The 27577-nt window shown below is 45.4% G+C and overlaps 1 long non-coding RNA gene and 1 pseudogene across 1 annotated transcript; both read left to right on the forward strand.

The window, feature by feature from the left end:
* Positions 1 to 8405: 8405 nt before the first annotated feature.
* LOC149869470 (uncharacterized) lies at positions 8406 to 9258 on the forward strand (annotated as a pseudogene).
* A 1338-nt stretch (positions 9259 to 10596) lies between these two features.
* Positions 10597 to 13831, forward strand: LOC149869471 (uncharacterized). Its single transcript, XR_016441102.1, has 3 exons — positions 10597 to 10998; positions 12772 to 12882; positions 13800 to 13831. It is a non-coding gene; the product is annotated as an uncharacterized LOC149869471 (long non-coding RNA).
* The last annotated feature ends 13746 nt before the right edge of the window (positions 13832 to 27577 follow it).

The raw sequence follows: 27577 nt of genomic DNA on the forward strand, positions 1-27577 counted from the left end.
CCCTGCCTCTGTGAGCATGGGCACAAGCTCTTGTGTCTCCAGCCTGGCTGCACAGCTCCCCCTGCCCCTTCCCCCATTGAAAGGGCAGGTGCCTTCCCCTGCCCCCCTTGCCCTGATACAGCCTTGGTGCCCAGCAACCTTTCCCCAGTGCAGGAAGGCACCCGCCCCTCCCCGCACGTCCCCTCCACACACACATATGCATGCATACACGCCTCCCACCCCACAATAGACGTCAAGCCCTGGCCATCCATTCTTCACTCAACGTACACTTAACATCCATTCTTCACTCAACATACACTCAACATACACTTCATCTGGCTGCTGGGACTGCTCCTATGACCCTGCCTGGATGCATGCTGGCCATGCCCCAAGCAACCCCTTGCAGGCTGGAATGTTGCTTGCCTGCAATGAGGTAACTTGTGCTTTTACATTTTTTTCTAGCACTTGCTTGTGCTCCTTTGAAATATTCTTGTGACCCACTTTTGGGTCATGACCCACGGGTTGACGAATGCTGTTCTAGTACCTCATCTACCTATGAGACTCCTCAAATCCAAATACAGGGCAGCAAACCACTTCCAAGTACACAGTGGCAACAAAAAGTTAATGACGTTTTAGAATAAATGTGATGAGCAAGTGCCAGAGGACCAATGCATCTGTATGATCATGTGCACAGCATGAGGTAACTGGGCAAAGCCACAGCTTACATGAAACCTTGCCCCTATGCAGCCATGCCCCCTCTTTAGTGTCAGCCACAAAAGGGTTGAGCAGGTCATTGGCAAGGATTTGCTCAACATATCTCCTTCAGATGGTGAGTGGCCCTACTAAAGGAAAGCCTTGCCTCTTGAGTCTTGCTTTGGATCCTGCTTCAGCTTCTCTACAACTTCAGCCTTGCCCAGCCTCACTGTTCTACTTCCTCTCAGTCCCCTGATGTAGATATAGCTGACCTTAGCAGTTTTTGGACATCAGCTCTGTTTCAGACACCCAGCTTTTAATCCTGCTCTAACCATTGCTTGGACTGCCCATACCCCAGTCTCAGACAATGTGTAAACACCTATTTATCTAAAGATTTTTGGAGGCTTAACTACAATTATTATATGATTATAGCTTGAATGTTCCTAGAAAGCTTTGAGGCCACAGCCATATTTAAAATTGCCCCTTTAGTGCTTACTTTATATTCCCCTGCCCGCTTTCCCCCTCCATTATTCTGCTTGATCAAATTCTGGTTCAGACCCACACCAAACCACATTCCCACCTGGCTTCTGGCTCAGCCCTCCACGTTGTTGTGTCCTATGAAATCTGGTTGAAGCTAAGCAGGAGTCATGTTTTTATTTCTTTAATAAATTTAAGTAAAGACCCTTTACATGAATAAAAGTAAAATAAAAAGTAAAAGTCACTCCCAGGAGGCTTTTTAAACCTTCCAAAAATAGTCCCCGAATCTCAGCCAAAGTTAATGCGGCCAGAATTTCCATGGAAAGCATCATCAGTATGAAGAAGTTTGTGCCAGTGAGTGTACAAATAATGACTGTTCAGTCCCTTCTCCTATTCCTGCCTCAGCTGTTTTGTGACAGAGTTTGTTAGGAGGCAGGGGGGAAAGCAGTTGTTAGGTTTTGAAATGATGTCATGCCCTACATTCAGGAGAAGATCACCAATGCTTTCAAAAAGCCTTTGACAAAATCCCTCACAAGAGGCTATTAAGGAAATTAAGCAGTCATGGGGCAAGAGGTAAAGTGCTGTTATGGATTAGAACAGGGGTCAGCAACGTTTTTGACCAGAGTCAAAAACACCCCAACCTTGACCCACACCATGACTTGGTGTGCCAGAGGCAGACAGTGAGGGAGCCATGAGGGGCCTGATCCTTGTTGCTGGTGGCAGGTTCACGCGTGTCTCTGGGCATATGGTGGGGGAGTGGCAGGTGTTGTGCTGCCCTGGCACTTTCCCTGCCATGCGTCCCAAATCATGTACACCTGCTGCCACCATGGAGCTGGTGCTGGGGCTACAGACCCCATTACAGCTGTTTGCAGCCTGCCCACCACCTGTTGCAGCTGCCCAGAGCCCAGGCCAGCTGTAGCAGGCAGCAGGGAGGCTGCAAACAACTGCACTGGAGTCTGGAGCCCTGGCACTGGCTCTTTGGTGGTGGCAGCTGCACATATGATTCAGTGTGCACAACTGGGAAGGGTCCTGGAGCAGCACAATCCTGGCCCCTCCCCTGCTATCTACCCATAGGTATCCACTGCTGCTGCAGACCTTGGTACAGCTGTTTGTAGCACCCTGGCTACCTGCCACAGCTGGTCTAGGCTCTGGGCAGCTGCAGCAGGCAGCCAGGAGGCTGCAAACAGCTGCACTGGGGTCCACAACTTGGGGCACACGGTGGTGGAGGGGCTGGGGCAATGCTGCCCCAGGCCATTTCCTGGCTATGCATGCTACAGAGCTAATGCTGGGTCTCCAAACCCTGGTGCAGTTGTTTCCAGTGTTCCAGTTGCCTGCCTCAGCTCTGGGCAGCTGCTTCCTACCACAGAGCCTTGGCTGCTTGCACCAGGGTTTGCAGCCTTCTGGCTGCCTGCTGTGAGCAGCCTGGGCTTCATGGCTGGCAGCAGCTACCCAGAGCCCATGCTGGCTGTGGTGTGCTGAACAAAGTGGCCTCACATGGCATGCTCTGGCACATGTGCTGGAGGTTGCCAACCCCTGGATTAGAAACTGGCTAAGAGACAGAAAACAAAAAGTAAGGAAAAAATTATCACCTTTTAACATGGATGAAAGGTTAACAGTGGCATGTCCAAGACCTTGTACTGGGACTAGTGTTGTTGAATGTATTTGTGGATGATCTAGAAAAGTGGGTGACCAGCATGGTGAACAGCAAGGCTAAAACAGCAATGCAAATGAGCAGTGTAATGATAGATGAAATGCACTTATGCATATTGTTGGGTTTTAAGTTAGCTTTAATCATTCATGAATAAGAACTGTTGATCACTGTGAACAACTCTATGAAGTTTTCTGCTCAATGTTTAGGAGCAGTAAAACTAAGTTATTTGGAGAGAAGATACTTGGGTACTATGATGATGGTTTTTATTGAAAAATCTTCCAAGAAAAATGAATAAAAGAGGACATGATAGAGTCCTCTGAAGTACTGAAAGCTTAGAGAAGGGGAATCAGACACTCCTAGTTACTCTTTCATGATGCCAGAACAAGAGGACTGTCAAGGCAAGTCAAAGGCCATCCATTTAAAACTGAAAAGAGAAAAATACTACTCTACTAACTCTTGTGTAAGCTGTGGAAGTCTTCACCACAAGATGTCATTGATTTCAAGATCAAAAGGAAATGAGGAGAGATTCTCAGCTGATGTAAAGTGGTATATCTCCACTGGAGCCAGTGCAGGTTACTTTGTTTGTTAACTTCTTATCTGGTCTTCCATGCTCTCATAAATATTAAAAAAACCCTCCAGTAATTTTAGATAGGATAGGAAGAAATGGATGTAGGCCATCCTGTACTTCACAAAGATGAGGCAGAAACTAATAGTCCCTTGGGGGCAGATTATCTGATAACATATTTATCATTGTATCTTCCTCTGGCACACCTTTTCAAAATCACTGGTTTGATCCAGTATGGAAATTCTGATATCAATGGGGAGAGCCTCTCAATAAGGCCTGGCTTGGTATGAATTGTGGCATATACCTTCTTACCAGGAAAATACAGCCCATTCAAAATTTATGTCTTTTAAAACCTGCAGTACATTCCTCCTCCCCAGACTGGGAAATTATGTCTGACAGTTAGAGGTTAACAGGAAAAAATAGCTATACAATTTTTTCCTTATTATTTTCCACATATATATGTAGTACTTTTTATAGAGACTAATGGACCTGGTGTGACAAATTCAGCATCTGTAAGTTTCCCAAACTACCACACCTGCAGGGAAAAAAGAGCAGTTTGCTTTCGTCCCTGGCATCAAGCCTGTATAAAGCCTTGTTTCACACAGAGCAGATCTTTCAGATGCATCACTTAAGCCAGTCATGAGTGGGATGAGGTGTGGGGGACAGAGAGAAAATGTTTTGTAGAAATGTAGGACTACAGGGAAAGGACTGGAAATGGAAAAACATCCATGATGGACGGCACTTTTCTAGCTGTTGGACATCGCTTGGAAGTAAACCAGGCTGTCTAGAAAAGCAGTTTTCATCTCCTGGTAACTAACTTCTCTTTTTTCTGATGATGAGTTTTAAAGTCTTTCAAATTTCACTCCTACCAGAAAAAGAAAGTTATTTGAAAAACTGGTTATTATAAACAAAGGTCCGTATCCTACCAACCAGTAAATTTGATGCCAATGCCAACAGTGTTGCATAGATAGAAAGAGTGAAATAGTAGCTAAAAGAAAAGGATGGAAAGCAACATTTACCAAGCTGAGTTCCCCAACTTGTTGTTGTTAATTTGTGTTATAGTTTAGGGAGGTCCTAATTAACAAAAGGATACCATTGACTTAGGTGCTGATAGCATACAGGTCCATGCCATGAAGAGTTCACAGTACAAATAGACTGTGAACAGTACAAATAGGTGACTGAGAGAAAGGGTCCTGTAACACGGTGGTCTGTCTCCTTAAAAAGGAGCAGCCAACCCCATTAAGGACATTCAGCTGTGGGACATTGCTAATTTGGGAGTGTCCCACTGAGAACTTAAAACCCGGACGAGCAAAAGGGGGCAAGCTGTGAGGGAACAGCCTGGAAGGACAAGCCAGGCTTCTGTGCTGGGGAAAGTCCAGAGTAGAAAGTAGCTCTTTTCCTAATGTTGAGAGGATGGAGGATTTTGGTGTAATCTGTTTGTGTTTGGTGGAAACTGAATTGCCCCGATTGCAGAGCAAACTGGCCTGCAAAAGGAAGCGGAATAAAGGACTCACTTGCAGGTCCCAGCATGATTTTTCATAACTACTAAAGACTGCCCATTTCCCATCTGATTTAAATCAGACTTGCAGGAACCAGGACCTCTCAGTTTCAGGACACTTGTGCAGATTCCTAAAAAGAAAATGGATGTCCCAAAGAGGGTTGACTTGAAAATATGATACATTTTGATGTTCTTTGAATTCCTGTTCACAATATATTCCCCTGCAGTCATAGTTTTGGACGGCAGACATGGCATTTTCACTGCCTGTTGGGATGTTCCATGTACTCGGAGTGTTTGTGTTTCTTCAGTTGAGGACATGGATCATAGAAAATGAAGGTTGGAAGGGACCTCAGGAGGTTATCTAGCCCAACCCCCTGCTCAAGGCAAGACCATCCCCAAGTAGATCATCCGAGCCAAAACTTTGTCTAGCTGAGTCTTAAAAACCTCCAAGGATGGAGATTCCACCACCTCTCTGGGTACCCTGTTCCGGTGCTTGGCTGAAACTCACAGGAATGGTAGCCCCTTCTGAGGGCATGAAGCCTGCCAAGTTTCAAGGAGATAGGTGCAGGGGGTTCAGGGAAACTGTACCTCACAGTCTTGAAAGCAAAACTCATGTCACATGTATGTGTTGACACACAGTGGGGTCAAAACTGCAGGCTTGCTAGCCCCTGCTGAGGCCACAAAGCCTGGCAAGTTTCAAGGAGTTAGGTGCAGGGGTTTGGGGGAAACTGTACCTTAAGCTGTGGACAAGCAAAAGTCGTGACATGGGTGACAGTGTGCGTGTGTTAAGGCACAGCAGGGTGAAAGCTGGTATGGGTGTGAGCGGTAGCTTCAGCCTCTGGCCTGTCCTTCTACCCCAACAAGTGGTTCAGGCAGATGCCTCAGTCTCCAGAGGGCAGCTTCTGCCTGAGTCCACAGCTGATGCTGTCACCCACCTGGCACTGATCCTGGTGCACAGGTGAAAGGTGCAGGGCTGTGTTGGAGGTGCGGGATGGTTGTGGGGGAAGGAAGAATGGGGAAACGGAGGGAAGGGGGAGACAGAGAGAGGCAGTCTTGCCCATAAGAGGAGCTGGGCAAAAGCTGGATCTAACAGCAGGCATGCTTACCATTTTTGGGGACTTTCTGGCTGCAGCTGTCTGGACCCCACGCTGAAGCTGCCCTGCAGCTTCTTTCTGCTGCTGCTGCCCCGCGTCACTTCCAGGACACCCCAGGCCTGTGGCGTGGCGGTGATGGCACTGGAGAGGAGCTGGAGGGCAGCCTTGGTGTAGGTTTCCCTCCAAATTCTAGGAGTGCTCCTGCAGCAACATCATCTTCAGCTACAGCTCCAGTGTAGAAAAGTTCTGCTGTATCTTCATCAGAGAAAGTATCAAAGCTTCTGACTTTGTTACCCACAGTAATAATCTGTGGTATTAATCCTGTCAATATCAACTATACCACAGGCCTACATAATGGTCAAATAATTGGTGAAACCTTGATACTAGGCTTTGGTACTTGACATTGCAGAAATTTCCACAATAGCCATGGATTTCAAGGCTTCTCATCTTCCTGGGTTGCAGAATATTCTGGTAGATCATCACAGCAAGAAATTCACTGATCATCACAAATTACATCAACATAGGTGACACATCGGGGTGGCACATGCCCCCCCCGACATTGGCTGCTACGAAAGCTGCTGCCCACTTCTGTGGGTGGTCGCTGCTCACACCTGCCCCCCCTGACTGCTGACACAGCCAGCAGCAGCAGCGGGTGGTCCCTGTTCACTGCCGCCAACACTGCAGGCAGCAGCTATGGGCAGTCTCTGCTTGCTGCAGGTGATCCCTGCTCACCACCATGGTGCCCCTCCTGTTGTGGGAGGCACCAGTCATTCATGGGCATTATTAAGTATGAGGTAATTCAAATAATTTTAAATAAATGGAGGTTTCATATCATAGACCCATTAGATCAAGAGTAAAAGTTTTGTTTCTACTGCTTGGGGCACACACACACAACAGAATATACCTGTGGACAACACATCCTGAAGAAATGTTTTCAAGTGACTGTAAATTAGGTAATTTGTTTGTTCATTCCATACTCAAAAAGAAAGACTGTTTACATTTTTTTAAAGGAAAAAAGTCCCTCAAAATATGCAGCACATATAGCACTCACTTGGGAAAAGGGAGATACCAGTTTAATTCTTTGTTCCATCTGTTATAGTAGTAGAAGAGTTTACTTTTGTCTTGTTCCCTCATTCTTCTGGTGGAAACATTCCATTTCTCATAAACCATTAAATAGTGATTGGGACTAGGTACAGACAGTCAAAAAGCCTGAGGCTGAATCAATTCAGTCTTTGCAGGTTAATCTAAACTGCACAGATTAAATTGAAACAGAAGTGAATAGACATTTACCTTTGATTCAGGAAATGCAGCCACATGCCTGCAGTAGCTCAGGCCAGAAGCCAGGATGCAAGGGGGAGCAGTGCTAGAGCACAGCACTCAGGCTGTGTGTTCACTTCCTCTTCCTGAGATCTCTGGGATTTTCAGTCCAGAATTACAGCATTAGGACTTTGCAAGATTGCTCATGACTTCCTCTTCCTTTCTCCAGGTGCCTCTGGGATTTGTAGTCCACAGTTGCAGCCAGCAGTAAGTTTGAGAGGGGGAAGGGATGTTTAACCCCCCTCCCTGGCTCCAGATCCCTGCCAGCATTTGCTGGGGTGGGGGGCAGTCCCAGCTGGGCTTCCTCCCCATGCCCTTGTCAGTCAGCCCTCACTGCTCCAGCCAGGGAGCAGAGGTGGTGTTAGGGGGCCACCCTGTTCTCTAGAGCAGACAAGACAGCCCAGTCCAGGGCTGGAAAGCATGCTGAGGGACTGTGATTTAACTTGAACCAGGAACAAGTATGGGACAGACATTTCAGAAACTGGTTTGATCCAAATTAGTTAAGTTTGATACTACATCCAACCACTTTTATCTTAAACTAGTTTCAGCCATTTTTAAAATGGTTTAAGTGCACTGAGCTTCTGTTCTGTTACAGTTTTAAACCAGTTTATGATCACTTAAACTGGTTTACATGTAACTTTCTCTCTCCCAGGCTAGGGACAGGAGAGAGAGTGAGAGAGAGAGAGAGAGAGAGAGAAAGAAACCCTATAGTTTGATGGTCAAGGCACTCAGCTGGAATATAGGTGTGTGCTCTGAGAAGCTGGGAGTGAGTACTGAGTGACTGTTAATTGCTGAGTGCTGCCTGAGCCTGAGGCAGCCCAGGCCCAGAAGGGTATAAAAGGAGACTCCCCAGGCAACCAGGGAGTGAGTGACTAGGGACTGCCAACAGGGGAGCAGTTTGCAGGCCAGCGATGGGCAGGAATACATGGGAGCTTCTGGCAGAAACTTCAGGTAAGTGAATGAGGAGGGGGGCTACTATGGGGTGGTGACACAGAGTGCAGCCAGGGCCCATGCCCTGCTGTGCCTCTGGCCCAGAACTCCTGTGAGGCCTCCACCCAGACAGACCCCTTGGATGGGATGGGTCCCTTGTCTGTGGGGCTTGGGTGTGTGCAGGGGTTGGGTGGGGGTCGCATGGGGGCTGGGGGTTCCCTTGCCTGTCCCACATGTGCCCGGACTGAGGCCCTGGAGGGACAGGTGAGAGAACTCCCGGCAGAGGAGAGCAGGCTGTGGGGGATCAGGGCAACTGAAGAAGAGACTGATGGCTACTTTCATTCTCTGCAGGACAAGACACCTGGTACAGAAACTGCGAGGGACTGCCCTGAAGCAGATGCTGGTGAGTGGAGGATGGTCACCTTAGGGGTCAGACCTTTCGCCACAGAGAGAGCTCCCCCGATGAAGTTGGGGAACAAATATGAGGCCCTGGCTGCACTGGAGGAGTGTGTGGTGGGGGAAAGTGCACTGGAGGGGCCTGCCACCATCACTGAGCGAGCTGAAGGCTGGCCAGGTAAGCAGAAGAAGAGATGCCATGTCATCGTTGTGGGTGACTCCTTGCTGAGAAACAGAGGGATCCATCTGTTGTCTGGATCCCATGGTGCACGAGGTCTGCTGCCTGCCTGGAGCCAGGATCAAGGACGTCATGGTGAGAATTCTTGACCTCATCCGGCCCTCCGAAAACTATCCTCTGGTCCTCATCCATGTAAGAACAACTGATGCAGCCAGGAGTAGTCCACACCATATCATGAGTGACTATAGGGCTCTGGGGACCAGGCTTAGAAAGACAGGGGTGCAGGTGGTCTTCTCGTTGATCCTTCAGGTCAGTGGTCACAGTAGGAATCATATCACCTGTGTCAGAGAAGTCAACCTGTGGCTCCAGAGTTGGTGCCATTGTGTGGGTTATGGCTTCCTGGACCACGATCCGTACTTTCATGCAAGGTACCTCCTGGGACGTGATGGGTTTCATCTCTCTGCAAAAGGTAAGGGGTAAGAGTTTGTTTTCTTACAGGTTGGCTGACCTCATACACTGAGCTTTAAACTAAGTCACTGGGGGACAGGGAGGCAGGAGATGGAGGAAGGTTAGAACCTACAAACTGTGAGACAGGTAAGTACCAAGGGGCCCTTTGGGCATCAGAATGGGGTGGGGTGGCACTAAAGGCACCATTTGGAGGGCTCAAGTGCCTCTATACTAATGCTAGGCACATAGGGAATAAGCAAGAAGAACTCACACTTCTGCTTGCAGGTAATAACTTTGATTTAGTGGACCTAACAGAAATCTGGTGGGAACCTACCCATGATTGGGCAGTACATATTGAGGGCTACAGGCTGTACAGAAGGGACAGAGTAGGGAGGAAAGGAGGTGATCAGAGGAGGAGAAAGTTGAGGCATTCTGGGTTAGGATACATGGAGGTAGAGGGGAAAGGGACTTGGTGGTGGGGGACTGCTACAGACCACCATACCAAGATAAAAAGCTAACTTGGAATTCTGGAGGCAGCTCTCAGAGGCTGGACAGTCTAGGGATGTGGTTGTCATGGGGGACCTAAACTACCTTGACATCTGCTGGGAGGAGCGGTCAGCCAAATCCAACCATTCACGTAGGTTCTTAACCTGTGTACAAGGCCTTCACCTAATGCAGGACATACACAGTCCCACTAGGGGGAATGCCTTACTGGACTTGGTGTTGGCTGTGGGGGAGAACCTGGTAGGGGAGCTGCAGATTCATGCTTATCTTGGGGACAGTGACCACTAATCAATCAAATTCACCATATGGTGTAGGGTGGGTAAGATAACTAGTAGGGTAGAAGTGCTTGACTTTAGGAAGGCTAACTTCAGTGTGCTTAGGAGTCTAGTTAATGATGCACTGCATGATAAGAGTATTGGCAAGATGGGAGTCCAGGAAGGGTGGTCATTTCTAAAGGAAGTGATCCTTTGGGCACAGAGGGAGACTATCTCAGTATGAGGGAAAAGGGGGAAAGGACCAAAAAAATTCCTTGGCTGAACAGGGAAATCCATGGGAGCCTAATGGCAAAAAAAAAAAGGCATATAGGCAGTGGAAGCAGGGGGAAGCTACCAAGGAGGAGGATACCTACTTGGCCCGCATTTGCAGGAAGGCAGCTAGAGGAGCCAAAGCAACTACAGAGCTGAGGCTGGCAATGCTAAAGACGACAAAAAGTATTTTTAGGTATGTAGGGAGTACAAGGAAGGTGCAGGACAGCATAGGACCCCTACTGAACAAGAGGGAACAATTAATGACAGACAAGGGGGACAAGGCTAAGCTATTCAATAAGTTTTTTTTGCCTCGGTGTTCCTGAACAGGGCTCAAGATAAGTCTCCTAATGGGTTCTTAGATGGGTATCAGAGGGACACCAGCCCATCAACTGTTGATCCTGATTTGGTGCAGAGTCCCTTGGATGGACTGGAAGTGTTCAAGTCAGCAGGCCCGGATGAGGTGCATCTGAGGGTACTGAAGCAATTGGCCGATGTCAGAGCAGAACCACTGGCAAGGCTGTTTGAGTGCCTGTGGCACCGGGTCAGGTCCCGGAGGACTGGAAGAGGGCCAGTGTGGTTCCTGTTTTCAAGAAGAGGAGGAAGGAGGATCACAGTAATTATATGCCAGTCAACCTCGCCTCCATCCTTGGAAAGGTCTTTGAAAAGATTATGAAGGATCATATTGGTGGGAGTCCAACAGAAAAAATAATGCAGCAGGGAAACCAGCATGGATTCATAGCAGGTAGATTATGCCTGATCAATCTGATTTCGTTTTATGACAGGGTCCAAAATGAGTAGATGCAGGAGTAGAGGTGGATGTTGTTTTCTTGGATTTTAGCAAGGCCTTCAATACAGTATTTCATCCTATTCTCATACATAAATTAAGAGGCTGTGACATAGATGTTTACACGGTCCGGTTGGTGGCAAATTGGCTTCGTGGTCACACCCAGAGAGTGGGAGTAGACGGGTCAGTGTTGACCTGGAAGGATGTGGGTAATAGGGTCCCACAGGGTTCAGTCCTTTGACCTGTACTCTTCAATATCTTCATCTGTGAATGGATGTGGGTGTGAAGTGTACTCTGTCCAAGTTTGCAGACAATACTAAATTGTGTGGTGAAGTGCACACTCCAGAGGGCAGGGAACGATTGCAGGTAGACCTGGGCAGGTTAGAAAGGTGGGCAGTGCACAATACGATGCAGTACAACAAGGACAAGTGCAGAGTGCTGCACCTAGGGCGCACAAATATCCAGCACACCTACTGGCTGAGAAGTGACCCTCTCAGCAACACAGAAGTGGAAAAGGATCTCCGAGTCATAGGTGACTCCAAGATGAACATGAGTTGTCAGTGTGACAATCATCAGCAAAGCTAACCAGTCTTTATCATGCATCAGCAGATGCATGACAAATAGAACCAAGGAGGTGATACTTCCTGTCTATGCAGCATTGGTCAGACTGCAGTTGGAGTACTGCATCCAGTTTTGGGGGCCATACTTCAAAAAGGATGTTGATAGACTCGAGAGGGTCCGGAGGAGGGCCATTCGTATGGTTAGCGGCTTACAGGACAAGCCGTATGAGGAGAGACTGGGGGACCTGTATCTCTTCAGCCTCCGCAAGAGAAGGCTGAGAGGTGATCTTGTGGCTACCTACAAATTCATTAGGGGGATGCAGGAAGGGATCAGAGATGCTCTGTTCACCAGGGTGCCTCTTGGGGCAACAGGGAACAATGGTCACAAACTGACAGGGAGCAGATTTAGGCTGGATATCAGGAAAAACTTCTTCACGGTGAGGGTGGCCAAAATTTGGAATGGGATTCCAAGGGAGGTGGTGCTCTCCCCTAGCTTGGGGGTCTTTAAGAGAAGGCTGGATAGGCATCTGGCTGGCATCATTGGACCCCAGCACTCTTTCCTGCCTTTTCAGGGGGTCGGATTTGATGATCTGTTGAGGTCCCTTTTGACCCTAGCATTTATGAATCTATAGGTTGGGTTCCTGCTATAACATTATTTAGAAAAAGTGGAACAGCACTAGCAAGAGTGGGTGAGCCCAGCAGATGAATGACCTAAGCACATGTTAGTCATACCTTCTAGCTATTGCTTACCACAGTTTCAACCCTGGACCTGGGAGGACTTCCCTAATTGGCAGGACAGTGGGGGAGGGGCTGGGAAGTCAAGTTTCACTGACGCAACACGTTCTGTGGAACGTTTTTGTCAAAAAGTTATCAACCAGCTCTATGCCAAACACAGATATGTCTGCTGTTTCTGGATATATCTATACTGCCTTCCAGGCTGTCACTGAAAAATAGGCTTGTCCACTTCCTCCCCTATGCATTCTAAATCCAGAAATATGGCTATGAAAACTTTGTCATAGGAGACCACCAATAAGTGGCATCTCTAGAGCATCCTCATCACCTCAGTTTAAAGTTTGGAGCATGCCTAGCAGGAGCAGATGGTAAGGCTTTTTTTGGCAGCAGCCCTGAGGCTGGCACAGAATCAGAGTAGGCATATCCTATGTCCATGCAGGTGCACTGTATACCCTGCTTTGTGGCGCAGAAGACAAACAGCTTTAACTAACAGCATTGTTATGGCTCTGTTTCTTCATGGTGAGAAGACAGCATAAGGGTAATTATTTAGGTAAGTGGCATTCTTAAATTTGAATTCTGAAATTTAGAATCAGGTTAGCTGCTTTGTCCTATAGCTGTACTAATACTAGAGACAGCGAGGAATCTGGTAAATACTAGAATTCTAAGGAGCTATACTTGCTTACTTTACTTCCTGAACAGTTCTTGTAGTATTTCAGCTACTAATAGCTTCCACATAGGCTAGGTACAGACTTTCAAAAAGCCCAAGGCGGAATCAATCTAAGTTATGTGCTTCCCTGTAAGCAGAGTAGTTTAGATCAGTATAGCAAACAGAACACACATTTACCCTTGGTGGGGGGAGGGAGGGTAACTCTTAGGGCACCTATAGATGTGCCTAATGCCTATTCTTACACACACTAATTAGCATGTATTGGAGCAGACTTGATTAATTGAGTCTGCTGAAGCTCCAGCAGCCTCAGCATCACATATATTCAGTGTCCTGGAGGTTCAAAATGGTGGCAGGGGCACTTTAACTAAAGCTGATTAAATGAGCTTTAGTTAAAGCACCACCACTGCCATTCTGAAGCATGGGATGCTAAATACACAGGATGTTGCAGGTGCTTTAATTAGAGCAGCTCCCCCCCAACACCCATCCCAGAGTACATGTAAAGATGCCCTTAGATCAGATTCTGCCATTTTTAAACCAGTCTATGTGTGACAAACTTCTGTTCTGTTATGAATTCTGATCACTTATACTGGTAAAAATGTATCTGTCCCTAAACATAGTGATTGATTAATTGTTTGCCTTGTTTTTGGCTTCTTTGTGTCACTTCATGGCTGTCCTCAGATTTATGGGTGACCAGGGATGCAAGCTTTATATAGTAAAAGAAAGCACTGTATTTTTTTTAACTTGGTGCTGCCATTTCATTTTTAAACTTAATAGAGTGATTTTTTTTGTTTTTGTTTTAGCTTCCCTCCTCTCTCCCTTTTCCCTGTGTTTCTGAGCTTTACCTGCTTGCTTTACTTCCTGAACTTGTAGTTTCAGGACACAAGCAGCTTAAGGATGTTTAACTGCAAACTTTCTGTGAGCCTGTTTGGCCAGGAGGAGTAGGGCTCGGGATGTTTTAAGCATATGTACAAAGCACATTTACTACATCGCCTTTTGTACAACTTGGATCTCTGTCAGTTTGGGTGATTGTGCCAGCAAAAAAATATACTCCTTAGGAGCAGAAGGTGTAGCTGATGAATGTTTTGGTTTGTTAAGCATTGTACTAGTGAGTCCATGAATTTTCAAGTGGAACATAAACAGAGCAATACAGCAGTCAGAGCAGATGCAGTTAAGCCCAGAAGATAGTTGGACCCATTGGTAGAGCTCTAGGCTGATAGCCAGAAGACCCAGGTTCAATTTACAGTTAAGTCATCAATGTTTATTTCACACAAAATACATATTTAAAATTTTTTAAAATTAAAACATCATGGTTAAAACACTCTACAGTAAACAGAGGCCTTTAGAGGAAGAATGGCTGCCAGCTTTCCTTTTTGTTAAAGCCGTAACAGATTTAAAGTTTATTTTATACCCAAGATACAGAACTGTGCCTGAGACAGTTTGTAGAAAAGGTTGCAGGACTATGAAACCACTTTGGCTAATGCTGCTTCTGGATCAGATACCTTTAACAGCGTGCCAAAGAGAAAGCAATTGTTAGCGCCTTTTCTTAAGGGGAAGTTCAGGCTGCAGGCACATGTCACTAGCCTGAGGGCATAACAGCTTTTAAGAATGATTAATTTGAAGTAATAATAGATGAAGTGCTAAAAGCTGGCTGTACAGTTAAAATTGTACATCTCAGAATCGGCACCCAAACTACCCTTAATTATGCCCCATCAGTAGGAATTTGTAAAATCTGTGTGCGGACACAAAACTATTCCTCTCCAATCTTCTAAAGCCTAGGAGTTCCATAAGTATGACCCAGCTAAATTTACAACCGGAGCACTAAGGAATATTCCCTTGACTACTGGCCATAAATTCTCCTGGTAGTCCTCTGCATCCTTCTGTAGAGATAAATTTCCATGGTGCAATTTCCTAAAATATATAGAACGTGAGTGCATAAGGCTCTTCCAAGAGAATCACCAGCACCTTTAGCAATTTAAAAGAACACGGGAAACCAAACTGATCAAAAGCAGTCTAGCCATCTTCTAGACGGACCAAACCATACCCTTCTGGTTTTAACATACTTACTAATTCTCATTCAGACTGGGAAGGCCCCTGATGACCCTCATTGTTGGTGAGCATTCAGTGAGGATAACCACAGGGGCAGTAAGGTTTACCCACAGGTAGATACCCACTGCCTGGGTGATCTCTAATGTGTTGCCTGAGGATTGTCACAGGCACTGTTGAATCCCAAAATGCTCCCTAGGTATTCTTTCCTTGTGCAGAGCTTAATTAGGTCCACAGGAGATGATGCCTGGTCTCTCCCTATTCCCTCTGCTTCTCTGTCCTTGTTCCTGTAGTTCTCCTTTGGTTAGCAGTAGCATGGTACTCTTCCTATAGATTTCAGGAGGACCAAAAAGAGGAGACAATGGGGTGAGAACAAGTCTTTCATGGAGATATGGTAACAGAGGTGAGTTTCAGCCTTTCCTATGACCCTGTTTTCTTTCTTTTTGATTTATAAGTGAATTCCTATGATTGGGTCCCCAACTCTCTTCATTCTTAGGAAGCTCAGTGGCGCCTTGAACATCCTTAGATGAAAAAAGCAAATATTTTCCTCTTGCTGATATACTTTTCTAGTCATTAGATTACATTTTATGACAATTTCTTAAGAGAGTTTCTGATTTACTTCATTAGTCTCTTAAAGAAAAGTTTAGTTCTCAAGAGTTGTTCAATGTACTATATTAAGATTGCTAGAAAAAATATTCCACAGGGAAAATCTGTATTCAGATGTTAATTTTTTTTTAAAACTCATTAGTGTTTATTAAAACTCAGGACCTAAAAAAAAAAGATCATTTATCTTTCTTAGTCTTTCTCTATTTTTGCTACAAAACAGACTTTGTGAGTTCTGGCAATGACTCTTGTTTTAGAGTCTTTGTTTCCATTCAAATTTTGTAGACAGTTAGCCCCAGATTTGACCTACCAATATTAAGACATATATGCCTATTCAGAACATTTGCTGGGGAGATGGGAACCATTATCTTGCAGGGATGTTGTGAAGATAAAGTCCATTAAATCTTGTAAGGTGCTGAAAAATTATGGTAGTGAAGGCGATAGGAGTACAGGCAGTCCTTGACTTAACAGCGTTTCGAGTTGCAATGTTTCGCACTTACAACGTTTATAAATTGACACCCTGTTTCAACTTTATGATGTCAGCTTTGACTTACAACACTTGATCTGATGTGATGCCACACCAGTGAACAAGTTCACTGTGTCACTCATCTCCCTGGAGAACATCTGTCTAAACTTCTTTGGACACTTTCTTTAAGAAAGCAGACAAGACTCCAGAAAAACCTGCAGCCAAGACTCCTGAGAAGACTCCAGCCAAGAACCCTTCAAAAAGTCTAACGAAGAGCCTTTCAAAAAGTCCAGCAAAGTCACCTCAAATAAGTCCTTCCAAATCAATATGATGGTTGTTTACAATACAAATACACTAATGTAGCTATATTACTCATCTATAATTGTTCAAGTACAAAATTCTGGGGTATTTTTAGTGAAAATAGGGTATTAGGCCTTGGTTCAGGAGCCAAGCCCCCATTTATAACATTGCTTCTTATGAGAAAATTGGTTCTGAGTTGCAATGTTTTGACTTAAGACACGGTTTTCAGGAACCAATTGTGTTGTAAGTCCTGGGATTGCCTGTAGAGAGAGAAGGAGTGTGTTGGTGAGGAAGAGAACAGAATCCCAGTAGCAATAATAACTGGAGCAGCAGCTATCTTAATATTTTAATACTTTTATATATAGAAATAACAGGTGCATAACATTTATAAAAGATTTGCTCTGCTCAGATCATCACTTACATAACAGATTTGTCAGAAAGAAGTGAAACTGAATGAAATACGTGCTGTATTCATTAAAACTGCTTTGTTACTATAAATACATTCCTGTGGTAAATTTCTGTAGCCATCAAAGGGTTTTGTTGCATATATTCAGCACCATACCTAGACTCCTGGTGGATCCAGGCAAACTTTTAGTATTGGGCCCCCCTTCACCAGAGATAATGATAATAAGTATTATTTTCACCGTTTTCAGGCCCCCTTTCTGCCCAGGCCCCAGGTGGCTGTCCAGTTCCCCCACGCCTGTGTCCGGCCTTGCATATATTCTTCATAAATAAAAACTCTGTGAACTTGGCAGGCAGGGTTGGGGGGAAGTTTGCAAAACATCAAGTAGTTCAGAGCTGGACTACAGAGGGCTTCCCCAAGTAAAAAGCTTAACAAATATTGTGCTAATGGTGCAGTTAGTTTCTCCTTAAAGGTTACTCTTTTATCTTGGGGAACAAATCTACCAAGGACTTCCCATTAATGCTCAGGAATGGTGTTTGCTCTGCCTGATGCTTTATATACCTTCTGTAAGAGTGGAGGACAGGCACCAGGTTGTATGTGCTTGTAGAACAGTGATAAAATATGTCTGTTAGGAAAGAGGTAAAACCAGGGTCGAATCCTGTACCTGCTGATGTTAATGGTAGAATTCTAGTTCTCTTCAATAGAACAGGATCAGGCCTTCAGCTCAGCTTTCTGAAGGGCCTAATTTTGCTGGCTTTCCTCACAGTGGGTGCATCTACACGAGATGTTTACTGTGGAGCTGCCTAATTAGCTCTGCAGGAAAGTTTCAGTATCTACATGTGTGATCCTATTAGGCTGCAGGAAATTAATTAACTCTGCTGCAGGTTAGTACTTGTAAATACAAGTACTATCCTGCAGTAGAGTTCTTTAGTTCACAGCAGTGCACATGTAGATGCTCATGGGGCTGGCTGGGGCACAAGGGTAACTCAGTGTGGGGGTTGCCTGCTGGCTAGCCCCATGCTAGAGTACCTGTGTGCCCTGGCCAGCTTCTTTTGCAGCACCTTGAGCCAGATTGGATAAGCCCCAGGTTATCAGGCTGATTCCCTGTGTTCCCTGCCAGCTGGGGCTGTTTTGACTCAGCTCAATGGATTGAGGTCCTGTTTACACATTCAAATGCAGTGCCCGGGAGCAATAAACTCCAGTGCGATATGCACCAGAGTTTATTGCTCCATGCTTATAGGACATGTAGATGCACCCTTTGGCTGTGTTCACACAAGTGTGGATGTTTGGTTCTCTGGGGACCAACTAGCAGTTGTCCCCAGGGTACACCTGTGCCATGTGCCCTCTGGAGTATAGCAGGTTACCCTGGGTGGAGTAGGGGAGCCTGCCCAGCAGCTGGAGCATGACTCCAGCTGGCCAGGCTCCGGTTCTGAGCAGTGTGCACTGTCTCCGCGTGTGCTGTTCCGTTCTGTTTTTTTGCACAGGTTTTTTTGACCCTTGGATATCCAGAGGTCAGACTTCTCCCTCACACCCAGCACTGCTCCCTTTCAGCGCAGAAAACAGCTGAGTGTGCATACCACATGGCCACACCCATCTGGATGCGGCCATTGAGTAATATTTCGATGAGATTATCTGGGGAGTAAGGTACCAATTCTCAACAGCACATGGGTAATATCAAGGACTTAGTATTGCCCTTTCATAATATTGGTCATACTTCATGTTGCTAAATGTATTTTATTCTGCATTCTCTATGATGGACCTTGATTTTTTTAAACTTTCTCCCATATTGTATCCCTCACAGCCTAGACTTGCTATCCTGCTGAGAACTCTGCCAGGTCCATCATTTCTCTCATCTTGATAATGCTTTGAGGACAGGATGGACTGACTTCTGAACTCTCCCTCGTTTATGACAGGATTTTAATTTATGATGTAATTCTGAAAGCACCTATAGATAGGCACATAGAGTTGCATTTTATACATTTGAATAAATAAATACACATGTAGTAAATATAATATTTAAAGAAAATTCCTAGTATTCGGAGTGAGGCAGGAAGGGATACATGGAAACCAATACACAACCCTAATCTGCACTGAAGAGGCCAGAGTTCAGGAGGTAGAAAACCTGGCCATGACATCGGCATCCTTGGAGCTAGAGGATAAGTAAGTTAGGTCTGGTGTTCTTCAAGATGCACTGGCCAGCACCCCTCACAGAGGGTGTAGGTGCAGCAGTCAAGAGCACCACAGCCCTGTGATCTCAGCACACATGCAAAATGAAGCCCGAGGGAGGATCGTTCCTCTGGCTCTTGTGTAATTCCTGTTCATGCAACCTGTTTATTTAGAACCTAGAATTTGCTCTTCTGTGTTATAGAAGTAGTTCATCACTGTCACCCACAGAACAGTTGTACAGGGTTTATACCTTCTCCACTAGATGTCCTCCTCTATGTGTGTAACATCACTTTCCCTCATTATGATTCCTTTTATGGAGGAGTTGAAGCTTTTGTCATCTCTGTAATCCCCATCCTCTGCTTCTGCATTAGAGGCACTGTTGATTTAGCTGAATAATATTGTCTACTATTTGAGTGCAAAAGAAACAGAAATGTCAAATGTGCTTGGTAGTAATCTCATTCATTTATACTAAGTACCATAGTAAAGACTCTACAGACATTCAGAGTGATGTTACAGGTTTATATAAGATAAGGAATCAGCACCCACTATTGCTACCTATTTCTAAACATGGGTAATAACACTGTGGACTAAATATTAGAAAGGCTGACTTCGTAGTGAGCACACTACATTAACTTTATTCATAGAATTTAACGGTAGGCAAAACTTTTCAAAATGAAGAATTTTCAAATAACTGAATACCTTGTTACTGAATGTTTGTCCCCATAAATTCTCCTGAAATTAGTGGCGATATGTGAAAATTAAACCACCAAATGAAATCAGGTGTGGTCCTATCAGAATACCTGTACTCCAATGCTCTGTCTTCAGCAGTGGGTCAGCCACGTTTGATAGTTTGCTTTTTTTCAACAAACTCTGTTCCCCCTTCACCCCCACATTTGAATGCTTATCTTACTTATCCTTTTGCTCATTTTTTCTAGATGTGGATTAAACTTTAGAATGATTTTCTAAACAACTTTGGCAGAATATAAAATAGAACTCAAATTGATGTGGTATCTAATTTTCTGCTTGTAAAGGAAACCATTAGGCCTGTGCAAAGCAGCTAGTATTTGATTCAGATTTGGCTGATTTGGAGGGACAGTGATTTGTTTCAGTGATTTGAACCACTGTCCCAATTTAATTTTGCCAAATCGGATTCAAAGATTTGGTGCCAATTCGGTCATAGATTAAACAGGCAGCAGTCCTGGAGGATTCTTGACACAGCTGTCTCCAGCTGGTAAGTATGTTGTGGTGGGCGGAGGAGGGAGGGAAGGGATGTGTGTGGGGCGGTAGATCAATGACCCCACAGCGAGGGAAGCATTGGAGCTGAGACAAGCTGCCTATATGGGGCAGGGGAGGCACAAGACTTGGGGAGGGGGATTTCCACCACTGTGTGATACCGCCCACAGCCGGTCCAGAAGGGCGTGGGAGCGCATATGCCCCCGGATCTCCATGAAGCAGGCTGGGCCGGGCTGTACTCCAGATGGTGGTGGAAGGTGCTGGGAGTGGAGGCTTTGCCCTGCTGCCGCTTGTCCAGCTGGGGTGGGTGTGCTGGTGTGAGATGAGGGTGTGGCAGCACTGAGAGTGGGGCCTATGCCCTGCTGCTTGCCCAGCTGGGGCGGGGGGGGACAGGGTGGTGCAGGCGTGGCTTGTTCTGGATGGAAGAAGCTGGGAGTGGGGGCTATGCCCTCCCACTGCTCGCCTAGCCTCCCCACACCTCCCGGACAAGCTGTGGCTTCTCCCTGGCTGGGCAAGCAGTGCCAGGGCAGGGGGGGTGGGCACATACACCCAGATTGGGGCAGGCTGGCAGCAGGGGCTATGGGGAATTTTAGGGTGGCTGTAGGCCCCCCATAGTCCTCACTCCACTGCGCTCTGCAGAGTGGGTGGAACCAGGGCTGTGCCCCAGGCTGCAGCTGGGGCTAGCCACCCAGAGTACAGCCCTGGCTTGACCTGCCCCACAGAGCACAGCCTGTTGGGTGACTGTGGCTAGCCTGGAGTGCAGCGTGGCCCAGCCCACCCCACACAGATCCAGGGGCACACACCCACTCCCATGCCTTCCTAGACATGTGGTGCGTGGTGGCACACAGTGGCATGAGACCCCATCCTTGAGTCCTGTGCCCACCCTAGCTGGGCAGCTTGTCCCAGCATCAGCCCCAATCCTTCCCTCACTGTGGGGATATTGATCTACGCCCTCCCTTCCCCACACCCCTTCCCTTCCTGCTATGCCCACCACAACAGATTTACCAGCTGGAGGCAGCTGTGTCCAGCGTGGTTGAAGACTGATGCCTGTTAAGCTATGGCTGAATCTTTGAATCAACACCAAATCTTTTCTGAATCAATTTGCAGGCTTCTGATTCAATTTGGATTCAGAGTTTTGGCCACCAAATCAGGCCAAATCTCCTCCAGATCTAATTGGCTACCAAAGCTTCATGAAGCCTTAGAAACCATCTATAGTTTATTCATCCTTATTTGAAAGCAGAGCAATTTATCTCCTTTGTTCCTCTCTGACTGAAGATTTAGACAAAATGGCATGAAAGTCCAATATCATTGGATTTGGAAATCTAAAAATCTGGAAATTTAAAACCCCCAAAAGAGTTTTCGTAAAACCTAAACCACACCTGGTTTTGCCCATCTCTACTACATACATTTTCAACATACTCAAAGCCATAGATAGTACTATTTGGCATTAAAAAGCCACTAGCATTGTATGGGCATGGGAATAATAAATTATCCTCTTCTGATATAAAGTGTGGCATAGAACTGAGGTTTCAAGTTTCCTTCATTATTTCCAAAAAATGTCAGCAGGGGATTAGTGGTTTCATTGACCTTATGGTAATCATAAAGACTTCAGGCTATGAAAAAGGTGTTCCAGAATGATTCATGGAATAGAATGAAGAAATTATACTTCCCCAATGTGTTTAATAACTGAAATAGGCTGACGAAAAAAATACTGATTGATAATTTGTGAGAGGATTTAGATAATTTGGACAGTGTTTCAAATGCAGATTTACCAGTAGTGTCAATGTGTAGGGGTTTTGAACAATGAGGTGTTGTACACTGTTTTCCTTTTTTATCAGCTTGATTTGTAATAATTAGTTTTGGTCACAAAACAAATCAGCTGACCAACTTCCTTTCCTATAAATATTTTTATTCCATATAGTGTACTAGCTTTAGAGCTCAATAAATATTTCTGTTCTGTGTTTGGGGAAAATCCAGATGGTATAGACATATTTGCTCAGTTCTGTTTGACTGAGAAGGGTGCTAAACTGCAACTAATAAAATTGGACATTTAAAAATATTCAATAAAGAGTTTTAAGGGAATTGGCCAAGAAGCTCTGTGAACCATCTGTATTGATTTTTTCAATAGATCCTGGAATAATGGGTGATGATTTAGAGGACTAGAAAAAAACTAATGCTGTATCAATATTTAAAAGAGTGAAGTGGAATGACTCCTGTTAATTGAAGGCCTTTCCGCTGTTCCATTTTTTTGCCCAGTTGCTACAAAACTCAATAAAAACTTAAAGAAGGATAATATTCTTCTGCAGGGGGGTTGGACCTGATGAACTGTAAGGTCCCTTCCAGCCCCTAACAGCTATGAAACTATGAAATATATTTAATGGCAATTAATAGGTGTTTATAGAAAATAGATGCAATTAAAGTACTTTGGTTTGTTTCCTTTTTCAGGATGAAATTTCCTTTATCATTTAAATTTGCAATTTATAAGTCATATGGTGTGTTGCCAGATGATATTTTGTTTAAGAAATTAAATTGATACATAATAAACTTTGTATTCATTTGAATAAATTAAAAACTGGCAAACTGATAGATCATGAAATATAATTTGTAAAAGGGAAGGATCATTGAGTATGTGTGTTTTTACAGAATTCTCACAGGAATTGATTCTGGGACATAGGTTTTTATCAATGACGTGGAAGAAAAGACAAAATTATTATTGATAAACTGTTTGGACAATATGAAGACTGGGGAGCGGTAGCAATGAAGAGTTATGATTATTATAGATTTCATAGACATTAGGGGATGGAAGGGACCTCATGAAATCATCGTGTCCAGCCCTATGCCAGCAAGATAAGCATCCAAACGCCTTTTGAATAAGCCCAAAGTACTTGCTTGCACCAACTCTGGGGGGAGTCTATGGCAGACCTTGGACACTGAGACTGTAAAGAAGTTTTTCCTTATATCGAGTCTGCATCAGCCTTCTAGAATTTTGTGGCTGTTGGACCTAGTTATCCCTTGGGTCAGATCCCGATGAACCCCTCTTACACACTTACAGGCAGCCACCAAGTCCTCCCTGAGCCTTCTCTTTGCCAGGCTGAAGAGTTCCATGTCCCTCAGCCTCTCCTCACAAGGCTTTCTTGCTTGGCCTTTGATCATATGGGTGGCTCTCCTCTGGACTCTCTCAAGCCTATCCACATCCCTCCTGAAGTGGGGGGGGGGCCCAAAATTGGATGCAGTACTCCAGCTGTGGCCTCACTAAGGCTGAGTAAAGCAGGAGGATCTTGTCCTTGGTTTTGCTTGAGATACATCAGAGGGAGCATGCCAGAGTTTGGTTTGCTTTGCTGGCCACAGCATGGCATTGGTGGATCACGTTAATCTTGTGGTCAATCAAGACCCCCAAGTCTCTGTTGGTCATAGTGCTAGGGAGTGTAGCACCGCTGAGCCTTTAAGTATGATGCTGGTTTTTTTTCTCCCAAGGTGGAGTACCCTGCATTTCTCTACATTGAATGTTATAAGGTTTTGGTCTGCCCACTTTGCAAGCATGTCCAGGTTGGCTTGTATCCTCAGCCTGCCCTCCAGCGTGTCTGCCTTTCCCCATAGTTTAGTGTCATCCGCAAACTTTGCCAGTCTGCATTTGACACCCAAATCCAGATTATTAATGAAGATATTGAAGAGTACTGGCCTGAGCACTGAGCCCTGATGAACTCCACTGGTAACCTTGTGCTGCATTGATTTGTTCCCATCAACTAGTACCCTTTGGGTCTGACCTCAGAGCCAGGTCCCCAGCCACTGGACTGTGAGATGGTTGAGGCCACAATTCCCCAGCTTGGTCATGAGGACATCATGGAACACCGAGGCTTTCTTGAAATCCAGATAAATGACATTAACCTCATTTCCCTTGTCTAGGCAATGCATCAGCTGGTTATAGAAGGAGATGAGGTTTGTCAGGCAAGGACTTCCAGTAATAAAACCATTTTGGTTGGCATTCAGTACTTTGTCTTCTGTTAGCCTGTTGCAGATGGCTCCCTTGATAATTTTATCCAAGATCTTTCCAGGGGTGGATGTCAGACTGATAGGTCTGTAATTCCCTTGATTTTCCTTCCTTTCTTTCTTGAAGATTGGGACCATATTGGCTCTTTTCCAGTCATATGGTACATCATCCAAGTGCCACGAGCTTTCAAATATATCTTGGGCATAGGGTATGCTATGATGCCCATCAGCTCTTTTAAGACCCTCAGGTGCAATCCATCTGGGCCTGTGGACTTATGGATGTCAAGCCTCTCAAGGTGTTCTCTCACTTGATCTAAGTCAATTGTGGGCCCATCTTCCAAGCCCTGGATGCTTTGCATCCTGTCTGTCAGTGTGACCACCTTGGGCAGGTGGAAAACTGATGCAAATAATCATTTTGGAGATTGGTCTTTTCTTGGGCGTCAGACATCAGCTGCCCCATTTGATCTTGCAGGGGGCCAGTGTTTTCCTTTTGTTATTCCTCTGATCTCCCATGTATCTGAAGAATGCCTTCTTGTTATCCTTGATTCTGGTGGCTAGCCTGAGTCCAGTTACTACTTTGGCTTTTCTGGACCGCTCCCTACAGGTATGGGCTAGCGCTGAGTAGTCCTCCTTGGTAATGATTCCAGTTTTTCATCTGGTGGAGGCTTCCCTTTTAAGTTTCAGGAGACCCAGCTTCCCTGCCCTCTGACTGTATTTCCTGTGGGATGTTATGGACTTCCTTTGCACTTTGAGGATAGAGTTCTTTAGGAACAACCATTCCTCATGGACTCCCCTTCTCAGGGGGCCATGGTCCCTTAGTGCCTGATTGACTAGTCTCCTGAGTTTGTGAAAGCCAGCCTTCCCAAAGTTGAGGATTTCTGTTACTGAGGGATTTGCCTACCCTGCGTTGGACAGAGAAAGTAATCAGTTTATGGTCACTGTCACCAAGCTTGCCCTCAATCCTCAGATCACTCACCAGATCATCCCCTTTGGCCAGAACCAAACCCACCAGTGCCTCTCTCCTAGTTGGCCCATAGACCTCTCGCATCAGGTACAGGTCATTGGTGGAGGCAAGAAAGTTGAAGTCTCTTATGATGATCATACATCAGGAACGTGTGGCCTCGGCCAGTTCTCTATTGAATTCAAGATCCAGTTCTTATTTTTGGATAAGAGGTTTGTAGTAGACTCCTACGAGTATATCTCCTTCCCCATGCTCCCCCTGTATTTTAATCTAGAGGGTCTCAAGATGCCCTCCATAATTAATGAACTCAGTTTGTACTGCTCCTTGAATTAGAGAGCTACACCCCTCTTCCCAACACGGTATAGCTTTCTATACTTAGAGACCAGTCATAGGAGGAGTCCCACCAGGCCTCTGTTACCCCTACAAGGTCATAATCTTTATCAGTCAGGAGAAGAGCCAGCTCCTCTTGCTTGTTACCCAAGTTCCTGGCATTTTTGTACAGGCAATTGAATCTGCCCTTATGTGATGGGAAGTGACCTTTCCTTGGGCTCTCATCAGAGTGGGTTCCCCTGGGCTACCTAAGTTGTTACTACTGTGACTGGCACGACCTGGGCTAGAACTGTTGATTGGCCACCAGTCCCCCAGCAATCTTAGTTTAAAGCCCTGTCGAGCAGGTCAGCCATTCTGGCAGAGAAAGGCTTCTTTCCTTTCCAGGTGAGCTGGAAGCCATCCCTTCCCAACAGTCCACTACTTTTCACTGAAGTGCGGAGTGTGGTCAAAGAAGCCAAACCCCTTATAATGGCACTGTCTCTGGAGTCTTCTGTTTACCTCACTGGTGCATCTATCCCTCCAGGCCCCATGACTGGGAGGATTGAGGAAAAAAATACCTTGAGCCCAGCCCCCAGAGCCCTGTAGAAACACATGACCCTGCTGAGATGTGTCATTTGTGCCCATATGGATGAGAAGCATGGGATGGTGGTCCAAAGGCTGGATGAGTTTGGGGATCCTCAGTCACATCATAGACATGAGCCCCCAGGGAGGCAGCAAACCTCATGGGCTACAGGGTCGAGGCGACAGATTGCACCCTCTGTTCCCCTCAGGAGGGAATCACCCACCCTGATTACTCTGTGTTTTCTTCTGGGCGCAGTTGCTGGTGGCCCTCCTTCTTCATATGCTGGGTCCAGGAGTTCAGCTGGCTCAGCTGATGTGAGAGGTTTGAAATGGTTGTGCAGCGCCTCCTAGGGATGGAGACTACCTCTGTCCAGGCAAGTCTTGGCTGGACCTCGTGACAGCTCTTTATTTCCACCAAGGCATCATCAGTCGGGTGGAGACTGGAACCATGGGCTCTGTTTGGGTGGAGACCCTGGTGGTACCAGAGCAGGGATACAGGTGAAGAGCCTCAGGGTGCAAAGCATCCCTTCCCCCATGGTCCTTGTAGTAGTCCGGGCTATTACTGTGCAGACCCTTCCCTTCAGGCTCCCTGCCTGGAGCCTCGTGGCCCTCCTGTGTGAACTCCCACGCTAACTCATGTTTGATATTCTGTCTTTTGATAAAGGTTACTAGATAAGGGCAAACCACAGTATTAGTGTGACAATATTTCATTAAAAAAAAACATTAGAAGAGTATAGGTATACTGAGGCACTTATAAGTCAAGAAATGGAAAAATTGAGGTGGATACATAACTTTACCTTGCTTACAAAGTATGTGCATCTTGATGCATTTAGTTATATTGCTGCATATTATTTCTCAAATAGTAGACTGCAACCTTTCTTCTAAAAGAACCTAGAACCTTGGAAATGTATATATGTGCAATATCTTGTCACCTATTTTGTCATTTTTTTCAAATTAGCAGACCCAATTTTTCAGGAGGGCTGAGTGCCTGAAGATTTGCATTAAAGTCACCAAAATTAGGTGAATACCTATATATTTATTATCATACTGGTAAAGTACCTCATTATTTAAATACATTACTTACTACAAAATAGCCTAGGTCTGAATCTCATTTACAAACCTTTACCTTGCCTAGAATACTACTCATCTGATAGCCAGTCTTTTTCCAGAAAATATTGATATGCCTTTATAGATTGTCCCCTACATCACCTAATTTTAAAAGATTTTAGGGTACTGTACAGATAGATACTTGATTTCCCAGTGCTGTTACTATAATTTTCTCTCTCTCAGTCCTAGTATTTGTTTGTTACACTACTTGTTACATGCTGTGGTAGGACATAACCTTCCCAGGTTAGGAACCATCTCTGACTACTTGCAGCACATCAGGAGCATTAGGGCCCCCATCCTGTTTGGAGTCTGTTGATGCTACTGCAGCAGTAATTAAAATAGTTATTCCTGTATGGAATCTGTCAGCTCCTGCACAGATAACAAGTAGACTTCAAAGAATGCAGTACAGACTTGTGGC

The sequence above is a fragment of the Crocodylus siamensis genome, chromosome 3, assembly GCF_052110815.1.
Source record: "Crocodylus siamensis isolate JL-2025a chromosome 3, ASM5211081v1, whole genome shotgun sequence".
In the NCBI taxonomy this organism is placed as follows: domain Eukaryota; kingdom Metazoa; phylum Chordata; order Crocodylia; family Crocodylidae; genus Crocodylus; species Crocodylus siamensis.